Source organism: Procambarus clarkii, unplaced genomic scaffold (genome assembly GCF_040958095.1).
Source record: "Procambarus clarkii isolate CNS0578487 unplaced genomic scaffold, FALCON_Pclarkii_2.0 HiC_scaffold_1000, whole genome shotgun sequence".
NCBI classification, from domain to species: domain Eukaryota; kingdom Metazoa; phylum Arthropoda; class Malacostraca; order Decapoda; family Cambaridae; genus Procambarus; species Procambarus clarkii.
The window spans coordinates 30,001-41,979 of record NW_027190032.1 but is presented as its reverse complement, the minus strand read 5'-3'; the positions used below and the strand labels follow the sequence as shown (position 1 = coordinate 41,979).

The 11,979-nt window shown below is 34.9% G+C and overlaps 1 long non-coding RNA gene across 1 annotated transcript; it reads left to right on the top strand.

Annotated features, from left to right (window-relative positions):
• Window positions 1-7,224: 7,224 nt before the first annotated feature.
• Window positions 7,225-8,028, top strand: LOC123750602 (uncharacterized). Its single transcript, XR_006772024.2, has 3 exons — window positions 7,225-7,300; window positions 7,413-7,541; window positions 7,724-8,028. It is a non-coding gene; the product is annotated as an uncharacterized lncRNA (long non-coding RNA).
• The last annotated feature ends 3,951 nt before the right edge of the window (window positions 8,029-11,979 follow it).

Here is an 11,979-nt window from a genome sequence, read left to right as displayed (position 1 = left end):
ACACATTGCTATAAAAATGAAATACGTAGCTCCAGAAATAATGTCAGGACAGTGAAATCAGTATAAACATTCAAAGCCCTGCATCACACCAGTGTCGTCCCTGCTGAAATCACGGCTAATGCTTCGCCCAGTTCCCACACTCCCACCAGTATACACCATAAGGCCCCAGTACACACCATAAGGTACGAGTACACACTATAAGGCACCATCAGTACACACCTACAGGTATTTGTTTCTGGTGTGGTGCTCATGGGATCTGTTACAACCTTCTAGGAAGCTTTTAGGGTCAGGATTGACATTACAGTTCCCATTCCCACCAGTATACACCATAAGGCCCCAGTACACACCATAAGGTACGAGTACACACTATAAGGCACCATCAGTACACACCTACAGGTATTTGTTTCTGGTGTGGTGCTCATGGGATCTGTTACAACCTTCTAGGAAGCTTTTAGGGTCAGGATTGACATTACAGTGCAGCGTTTTATATATATAAAATACACATGAGAGTATGTGCAGGGACTTAATATCTAACATATTCAGAGATTTGAGTAAGGGGTCCATATATACTGCCCGGTTGCCTGAAATGCTATATGCCTACTATATTGGCTTTAGGTATTGTATGCACTAGCTCTATCTATAAATCCAACATTATGTTTGTAAATCAACTATGTATGTACTTTCCTGAATAAAATTGACTTTACTCTACACTTATATGCTCTGTGGATTTGTTATCCCTTATCGTTTGGGAGAAAAAAAATGACTAATACGTTCGGCGAATGACTTTGACTTCAACTTCACTTTGACTTCGTTCATGTCATCGTATTTTCCGTAATATATAAAGGTTATGACAATGCAATTATATTATTGTGTGCAAATAATTTGGAAATTTCATGTACCCTAAAAATAGTAAAATAAAGAATAAGAATAATTAAATAATTGTTGTAGTAAATTGTCACACGTTCATCATACGCAAACGAACACACAGTGTGGAGCGTCAGTAGACCAAGGTCCGCGCCATTTTAAAACACGGCTTCGAATGTAAGTAATGTTTTTCTCGTACTAACACTGTGTTATGCAATAGATTAGGTCTTGAATTCACAAATTTAGTTGTTACATCTGACAGAGTATGTTAGACGGTGTAATGCTGGTCCATGTTGACGTATTTGTGGGCTTGATTGGTTTACATGTGATGGCACACAATATCGGCACCCCACAACATGCTGTTGAAGTTGGAATGCATGGCATAGGCTCCTCACACAATGTTCTTTATGTGGTCCTCAGGTGATAGTTTTCTATTTAGAACCACCCCTAGATCTCTTTCTTTATCAGAATTCCTTAAAGATTTCTCACATGGTTTTCCTAATGATAGATTGTGGGCTGTAAGGGACAGGTTTGATGTATGGATTAGTTGATAGAAGTTCCAGTCCACCTGTAGACAGGGATCTCACATCAGCTTGTATATTATACAAGGATAAGATTTGATAAATTCAGTTATTTGACTGAACACTGGCTCTGTTTAAATCAGAGATTTAAACATACATAGTCTAACGTAGCTCCTTTTTTTTTACCTAGCCTAACCTAGCCTAACCTAGCCCACAATATCGGCACCCCACAACATGCTGTTGAAGTTGGAATGCATGGCATAGGCTCCTCACACAATGTTCTTTATGTGGTCCTCAGGTGATAGTTTTCTATTTAGAACCACCCCTAGATCTCTTTCTTTATCAGAATTCCTTAAAGATTTCTCACATGGTTTTCCTAATGATAGATTGTGGGCTGTAAGGGACAGGTTTGATGTATGGATTAGTTGATAGAAGTTCCAGTCCACCTGTAGACAGGGATCTCACATCAGCTTGTATATTATACAAGGATAAGATTTGATAAATTCAGTTATTTGACTGAACACTGGCTCTGTTTAAATCAGAGATTTAAACATACATAGTCTAACGTAGCTCCTTTCTTTTTTACCTAGCCTAACCTAGCCTAACCTAGCACACAATATCGGCACCCCACAACATGCTGTTGAAGTTGGAATGCATGGCATAGGCTCCTCACACAATGTTCTTTATGTGGTCCTCAGGTGATAGTTTTCTATTTAGAACCACCCCTAGATCTCTTTCTTTATCAGAATTCCTTAAAGATTTCTCACATGGTTTTCCTAATGATAGATTGTGGGCTGTAAGGGACAGGTTTGATGTATGGATTAGTTGATAGAAGTTCCAGTCCACCTGTAGACAGGGATCTCACATCAGCTTGTATATTATACAAGGATAAGATTTGATAAATTCAGTTATTTGACTGAACACTGGCTCTGTTTAAATCAGAGATTTAAACATACATAGTCTAACGTAGCTCCTTTCTTTTTTACCTAGCCTAACCTAGCCTAACCTAGCACACAATATCGGCACCCCACAACATGCTGTTGAAGTTGGAATGCATGGCATAGGCTCCTCACACAATGTTCTTTATGTGGTCCTCAGGTGATAGTTTTCTATTTAGAACCACCCCTAGATCTCTTTCTTTATCAGAATTCCTTAAAGATTTCTCACATGGTTTTCCTAATGATAGATTGTGGGCTGTAAGGGACAGGTTTGATGTATGGATTAGTTGATAGAAGTTCCAGTCCACCTGTAGACAGGGATCTCACATCAGCTTGTATATTATACAAGGATAAGATTTGATAAATTCAGTTATTTGACTGAACACTGGCTCTGTTTAAATCAGAGATTTAAACATACATAGTCTAACGTAGCTCCTTTCTTTTTTACCTAGCCTAACCTAGCCTAACCTAGCACACAATATCGGCACCCCACAACATGCTGTTGAAGTTGGAATGCATGGCATAGGCTCCTCACACAATGTTCTTTATGTGGTCCTCAGGTGATAGTTTTCTATTTAGAACCACCCCTAGATCTCTTTCTTTATCAGAATTCCTTAAAGATTTCTCACATGGTTTTCCTAATGATAGATTGTGGGCTGTAAGGGACAGGTTTGATGTATGGATTAGTTGATAGAAGTTCCAGTCCACCTGTAGACAGGGATCTCACATCAGCTTGTATATTATACAAGGATAAGATTTGATAAATTCAGTTATTTGACTGAACACTGGCTCTGTTTAAATCAGAGATTTAAACATACATAGTCTAACGTAGCTCCTTTCTTTTTTACCTAGCCTAACCTAGCTTGTTTTCCCAAGCCGGTCTATGGCCCATGTTTTTTTTCGATGCCTCAGTGGTCCATGCACATGTCCGTTCAAGGGGATTAAATAGCCGTTCTATGGCCCCAGGGTTTTACGAACTTCTTTTTCCCAAGCCGGTCTATGGCCCATGTTTTTTTTTATGCCTCAGTGGTCCATGCACAGGTCCGTTCAAGGGGATTAAATAGCCGTTCTATGGCCCCAGGGTTTTCTCAAATTTTCTTTCATAGCCGGTCTATGGCCCCTGGGTTTTACGAACTTTTTTAGAATCTGGATGTAGCAGGTGCTCAATTGTCAAAAGTGAAAAATTGGTTTTGTCTTCCGAATGCACCATTTCTGTAAATTTGCTAATAATCTTTTAAAAATAGTAAATGCCATTATTTTTGCAAAATTATTACGAGATCTATTATACTAATAACGGTTTGATAAAATACAGTAGACTGCCTACTGGTTTTACCTGTAATAAGGTTTGATACAGATGATTATGATTATGGTTTTGGCCTCCACCACCCTCTCACCTAACTTGTTCCAACCATGTCTACCACGGTTTTGTCTTCCGAATGCACCATTTCTGTAAATTTGCTAATAATCTTTTAAAAATAGTAAATGCCATTATTTTTTGCAAAATTATTACGAGATCTATTATACTAATAACGGTTTGATAAAATACAGTAGACTGCCTACTGGTTTTACCTGTAATAAGGTTTGATACAGATGATTATGATTATGGTTTTGGCCTCCACCACCCCTCTCACCTAACTTGTTCCAACCAAGTCTACCACGCTGCTTGCGAAAGTTAATTTTCTAATATTTCTGTGGCATCTTTGTTTGGTTACCTTTTACAATATCCTCTTTTTATTCTACCATCTAGTTTTGGCATTTTATGCCTCTAACCTGGGAGCCACTTATTGGCAAGTCTATACCTTTACCAGTTGATGTGATTCTTTAGATATGGGCACCATATCTCCAGGTGTCCTACACAATTAGCTTTAATTAAATTTTCCAAAATTATCACTTACACTTGTAATACAGGGTTCTAGGTTCCCTATAGTGTCCTTTATTGAAATAGAGTTTAACAACAATTTCAATGTCCCTATTTTCTTTTAGATTATATCTCAACATATAATTAATGTCCAACAGGACATGATTACTCTTTCCAATGGGAGGATGGTATTGAATATTTGATCTAGTACTGATGGAATAATTTATATAATAATCACTAGAAATTATTTCGATAAGAATTTGAATTTATGCATGTCTTTGTTTTGGCATGCCTCTATTTCCATATGTTACATTTCTGCATGTCTCCAATTCTGGAAGTGTTCACTTTTGCATGTGCCTGACAAGGATGTTATATGCACCAGCTTTAATTATCACACATTGTATATAATGAATGACTTATTTTTAGAATTTTAATACATATTGCATCTGTCAATACATTATTAACAATAATATAGGTAATATGGTAGTCTAATGTAGAAATTTGACACTCTTTAACAGAATGTACGAGTATAAGCGAAAAAAGCGACTCCAATACAACAACAGATGGATGCAAGTATCAAGAAGGCTAAAACGTATACACAAAATGCATCCAAATACAGCTGTACACACTAGTGAACCCATTAATCTTACTGAGGCAGCATCAAGTTCAGAGATTGAGTCGTCAGACAATGACATTAGTTCTTTTGAAGCTGAGTCAAATCAAGAGTATGGATTAGGCTCTGAAATTGATGATTTACACATGAATCTTACTGATATTCATGATGTATTATCTAATTCTCAAAGTGAGGAGGAGAATGATGACCATGATAATCATCATTCACTTGTTTACCCACAGAATTTATTAATTCAGTGGGTAAACAAGAATGGTGTTACACACAATGCTGTTGATGAATTATTAAAAATTTTGAGGCAAATGGGAATTGACTACTTACCAAAAACAGCTCGGACACTAATCAGTTCTGAAAGGTACATAGAAACTCAGCAAAAATCTGGAATGAAATATGTCTACTTTGGGTTAAAAGAGGAACTGTTAAAAAACATAAGTAGATATCCAAAAGCAACTATAAAAGGACTGAGACAATTATTATTGTCATGTAACATTGATGGCCTTCCTATATTTAGAAGCAAAAATGATGCTTTGTGGCCAGTTCTCTGTGCAGTAATGAATATTACACCTTTGAAAGTCTTTCCAGTTGTCCTCATGTATGGACGTTCTAAGCCAAGTGATTTAAATTTCTTATATGATTTTATATCTGATATGGATGACCTTTTGTTGCATGGGATTCAGTATGGTAACAGAACTATCAACATAAAATTACAATGTGTAATTGTGATGCACCTGCTAAGGCTATGGTGAAGTCCATAAAACTGTTTTCAGGTTATTATGGCTGTGACAAATGTGAACAGAAAGGTACTTGGATGGGGAAAATGACATATCCAGAAGTAACAAATTTAACCATTAGAACAGACACACGCTTCCGTAATCAATCTAACTCGCAACATCATCATGGTAAATCACCATTCTGTGACTTGAACATAGACTTAATTGCAGCGTTTCCCATTGACTATATGCACCAGGTGTGCCTAGGTGTTATGAAGCGACTTCTTGTCACCTGGATACGGAAAAACACATTTAAATTATGTAGCCGCCAGATTTCTGAAATTAGTGCTAGATTGGTGAGCATAAAAGATTTTGTGCCCAATATTTTTGCACGTAAACCACGAGGTTTGGAAGAAATTGACAGATGGAAGGCAACTGAATACAGACAGTTTCTTCTCTACACAGGAAAGCTTGTATTGAAAGGTATTCTACCCCAAGAGATGTATGATCATTTCCTTACTCTCAGTGTTGGTATAAGTTTTCTTGTTTCGCCCACATGTATGTCCTTAAAATACGGCAAATATGCTCATGACCTTTTGCTGAATTTTGTATCAAGGTGTGGTGATCTGTATGGGAAAGATTTTCTAGTCTACAATGTTCACAGTTTGATTCACCTAACAGCAGATGCTGAGGAACATGGTACTCTTGACAGTTGTTCAGCTTTTCCATTTGAAAATTATTTGCATCAGCTGAAAAAGATGGTCAGATCAAGTAAAAATCCAATTGTCCAAATTACAAAAAGAATAAAGGAGGCTGAAAATACCATGATTTATAAAACATCTCCAGATAATAAAATTTCTCATAAATTTCCTAACAATGTATATTCGTTACCTGGATATAATTGCTGTGAAGTGTTAAGGACTGTACACAGCCGAAGAAGTGAAGAAAATTACTTCATTGTTAGGGTATATCCTTTTCAAAGCCCAATATTTACTAGTCCTTGTGATTCAAGAATATTTGGGGCCTTCAATGTTAATCCACGTAAGGACTTTTTAAAAAAAGTGTATAGGATTAACACATCAACCAGAGGAATGTTAATCAAGAAAACAGAAAGTACTTATATCTTCTTGTCAATACTACATGATTTATGACTAGTAAGTTTCTTGTGATTGTTTTTGATTCTTGTGCAAGCTGTAGGAATACTCTTTGCTTACATTGCAAACTTTTAACTTTAGTAAAAAGTATTGTTCACCATCATAACATATTAGAATTAAGGTTAACATTGTTGTTTAGTACTATATAAAATTAGTGACTGCTTATTTTCTTAGACACTGATAATGTGCTGCAGAAAATGTCCCTAATCAGTTTAAATTTGTAGATGGCTGAATCTGAAAATAAATACATCGTTGTGGAAGATGAAGAAGGAGAATTGTCAATCATCCATATCAAATGGATGTTTAGTGCATCTGATGTAAGTCAATATATATATATATTGTTTATTTGCAAAATTAAAACATTAGTATTTAAAATATGTGTATATGATATATGTTGATAGATTTAGAGATATATATGTATATAATATATGAAATACAGTGGGGCCTCGATTTATGAGACATACATTTACATATACATATATTTACAAATATATGTCCCCTTTCCAGGGATCAAACGTGGGCTATTGGCCACGTGAAAACCAATCATCAAAGCCAAAAGAGGAGAAATACCAGACCCATCGAAATGGAGACGTTTCAACATCAGCAAGATTTATTCCATTGATAGTAATTAAATACAAGCATTGATTCATATGGTTAAATCAAAAATTTCTCAATGTTTTGATGTTATACAAAGTTTCGTAATAATGAATTATATATACTCTAATTTTTATTATAGGTACTTGGGAACTTGCCCTAAAACACCTTAAAAAGGCAGAAGAAACGTCAAATATGGAAAGTGACACAGACACAAGTTATCACCATAGGGCAGTAAAATACAGAAGAATACCAAATGATGTGGATAGAGGTATGTAGGAATGAATGTTTAGAGTTATTCAAAATAATTGTTAAAAAAATGAAACATGATTGGCTTAATGGAACAAATAATCTTATTTACTAGGTAATATATTTTGCTAGGTAATATATTAAAATATATATATAGATATATGTTAATAGTTTTTCTGAATGCATTAAACGTTTTTGTTTCAGACAGTGAAGATTCACCACCAAGAAAAGTAACTGTTTCCATGCCCCGAAAGACTGCCGAGTGTAAGCTGACTCTAGATGAACATCAAAATAATATGATACAGGAATCAGGTAATTTAATTTAATTGAAAACATTTTATTTCTTTTTGAATGATGGTTTTCTTTTTAACAGAACAAGACAGAACTGGACAGAACTATTTTGTATTTAAAACTATTTGGTAAATATTTTCTATACAATGCTAATACGCTTCCACCCCTGACAGAATCATGTGGGACCAGCAAGTCTATCTGCAGGCCCAGTAAAATACCTTCCCCTCAAACTCCTAGACAAGACAGAACTGGTAAGCTTTAAGTAACTGGAGAAACATTTACATACACAGATAGTAACGTACTTGTGTATGATTTTAATGTAATATATTTTTACCAGCCTTCAGGGTGATGGAAACACTTTAAATGGTGTCGCTCCATTGTGTGAAACAAAATTTTTTAATGCATTCATAAAAGCTATAAGCTAATGTAATAATTCAATAATTACTATTTGTAGTTTTATGTATTTAAAACTATTTTGTAAATATTTTCTATACAATGCTAATACGCTTCCACCCCTGACAGAATCTTGTGGGACCAACAAGTCTATCTACAGGCCGAGTACAAAACCTTCCCCTCAAACTCCTAGACAAGACAGAACTGGTAAGCTTTAAGTAACTGGAGAAACATTTACATACACAGATAGTAACGTACTTGTGTATGATTTTAATGTAATATATTTTTACCAGCCTTCAGGGTGATGGAAACACTTTAAATGGTGTCGCTCCATTGTGTGAAACAAAATTTTTTAATGCATTCATAAAAGCTATAAGCTAATGTAATAATTCAATAATTACTATTTGTAGTTTTATGTATTTAAAACTATTTTGTAAATATTTTCTATACAATGCTAATACGCTTCCACCCCTGACAGAATCTTGTGGGACCAACAAGTCTATCTACAGGCCGAGTACAAAACCTTCCCCTCAAACTCCTAGACAAGACAGAACTGGTAAGCTTTAAGTAACTGGAGAAACATTTACATACACAGATAGTAACGTACTTGTGTATGATTTTAATGTAATATATTTTTACCAGCCTTCAGGGTGATGGAAACACTTTAAATGGTGTCGCTCCATTGTGTGAAACAAAATTTTTTAATGCATTCATAAAAGCTATAAGCTAATGTAATAATTCAATAATTACTATTTGTAGTTTTATGTATTTAAAACTATTTTGTAAATATTTTCTATACAATGCTAATACGCTTCCACCCCTGACAGAATCTTGTGGGACCAACAAGTCTATCTACAGGCCGAGTACAAAACCTTCCCCTCAAACTCCTAGACAAGACAGAACTGGTAAGCTTTAAGTAACTGGAGAAACATTTACATACACAGATAGTAACGTACTTGTGTATGATTTTAATGTAATATATTTTTACCAGCCTTCAGGGTGATGGAAACACTTTAAATGGTGTCGCTCCATTGTGTGAAACAAAATTTTTTAATGCATTCATAAAAGCTATAAGCTAATGTAATAATTCAATAATTACTATTTGTAGTTTTATGTATTTAAAACTATTTTGTAAATATTTTCTATACAATGCTAATATGCTTCCACCCCTGACAGAATCTTGTGGGACCAACAAGTCTATCTACAGGCCGAGTACAAAACCTTCCCCTCAAACTCCTAGACAAGACAGAACTGGTAAGCTTTAAGTAACTGGAGAAACATTTACATACACAGATAGTAACGTACTTGTGTATGATTTTAATGTAATATATTTTTACCAGCCTTCAGGGTGATGGAAACACTTTAAATGGTGTCGCTCCATTGTGTGAAACAAAATTTTTTAATGCATTCATAAAAGCTATAAGCTAATGTAATAATTCAATAATTACTATTTGTAGTTTTATGTATTTAAAACTATTTTGTAAATATTTTCTATACAATGCTAATACGCTTCCACCCCTGACAGAATCATGTGGGACCAGCAAGTCTCTCTACAGGCCCAGTAAAATACCTTCCCCTCAAACTCCTAGACAAGACAGAACTGGTAAGCTTTAAGTAACTGGAGAAACATTTACATACACAGATAGTAACGTACTTGTGTATGATTTTAATGTAATATATTTTTACCAGCCTTCAGGGTGATGGAAACACTTTAAATGGTGTCGCTCCATTGTGTGAAACAAAATTTTTTAATGCATTCATAAAAGCTATAAGCTAATGTAATAATTCAATAATTACTATTTGTAGTTTTATGTATTTAAAACTATTTTGTAAATATTTTCTATACAATGCTAATACGCTTCCACCCCTGACAGAATCATGTGGGACCAGCAAGTCTCTCTACAGGCCCAGTAAAATACCTTCCCCTCAAACTCCTAGACAAGACAGAACTGGTAAGCTTTAAGTAACTGTTGAAACATTTACATACACAGATAGTAACGTACTTGTGTATGATTTTAATGTAATATATTTTTACCAGCCTTCAGGGTGATGGAAACACTTTAAATGGTGTCGCTCCATTGTGTGAAACAAAATTTTTTAATGCATTCATAAAAGCTATAAGCTAATGTAATAATTCAATAATTTCTATTTGTAGTTTTATGTATTTAAAACTATTTTGTAAATATTTTCTATACAATGCTAATACGCTTCCACCCCTGACAGAATCTTGTGGGACCAACAAGTCTATCTACAGGCCGAGTACAAAACCTTCCCCTCAAACTCCAAGACAAGACAGAACTGAAAGCTCTCCTTTCGAAAAATCTAGTAAGTACCGATTTATTATGTGTTGATTATTTTTTGTTATACATACAAGAAAATACATTGAGGGAGAGTACAGACTTGAAATTTTACATTCTTGTAAAGCAACTAAGTAGATGATGGTAGTATCATCAAACAATACAGGTTTAATCATGTTAGAGACATAAAGCAGATCATTGATGTATATAACAAATAGGAGGGGGTCTAAGGATGCTGCCCTGTGTCACCCCTATCATAGAATGGGAGAGGTTACATAATTGAAGGCTACATGACAGTAGCCCATTTGACAGTGACCTGACACCAATGTGTCTGTCACTAAAATAGGATCCACTAAGGATCAATACATATATCATATATATGCAACACTAAATGCTTGTTCTAGTAAGCCTTTTTTTTTTGCAGTAACAGAAAAAATGGAATACATAATGAAGGAATTATCAAAATTGACATTTTTATCAGGGGATATCCTGAATATTGTCAAAATGACGGAAACCCATATGTCAAAAACACATGGAGATATACCAATCCTGGAAGACATTCTTCCATCCCCACTTGAAACTGTTGAGCAGGTGGAAAGTCTGTCACATGAGCTAAAAGTTAACAGTGAATATAAAAAGAGTATGGTAAGTGTTGCTTAATTCTTTTAGCCTGAGTATGGTAAGTGTTGCTGAATTTTTTTAGCCTTGTACATATGTCTTTTGATTAGTTTTTTTGCAGATGAAGGAAGGTGGGGTGGCACATAATTGATTGTTCAGTGTTATGTTTAAGGTACAAATAAAACAAAAGCAAAAGTTACTCAAATTCGTTGATTTTTGTAATAGTTAAGAAGGAAAATATTTTAATGCTATTTATTTAATACAGTTGGAAATTAGAAAATCTAATGTTGAGATTGAAAGATATATATTATTCTCTATTACCTTACAGCTTATGCATTATTTTAACAGGTCCAGACGCTGTCTCAAATGGGCGGTGCAAGCTGTGGAGACACAGTGAGACGAATGATGAGGAGGATAGGGACCTATGGGGTCTGGTCTCAGTATTCACTCGTTGGGCGCAAGAGGAAACGTGTCTTCAAAACCTTGGATATTTGTAATGTAATAATAAGTACGTAAATTTGACATTTTTTTGGATTATATATGTCTGCATGTATTATGTATTATACTTGCATGCTTGTTAATGACTTGTATTCTAGTCTTGTGGGTATCTCCTTTCTCCTACGGGCCAAATGCTTTGTTCTTACCTAGCATTTTGCTTTGTTTGGGTATGAATGTTTGTGTACCTTCATTGTATATTTTGCAAAATTTGCCATATATCTCATTACTCCTCTGCCTAGCAACAAGTCTGTCTAATTATACTCAATAACTATTTTTCAAAGTTCCCCATAGTGTCCTTTATTGAAATAGAGTTCATGAACCGTTTCAATATCCTTATTTTCTTCTAGATTATATCTTAAAGTA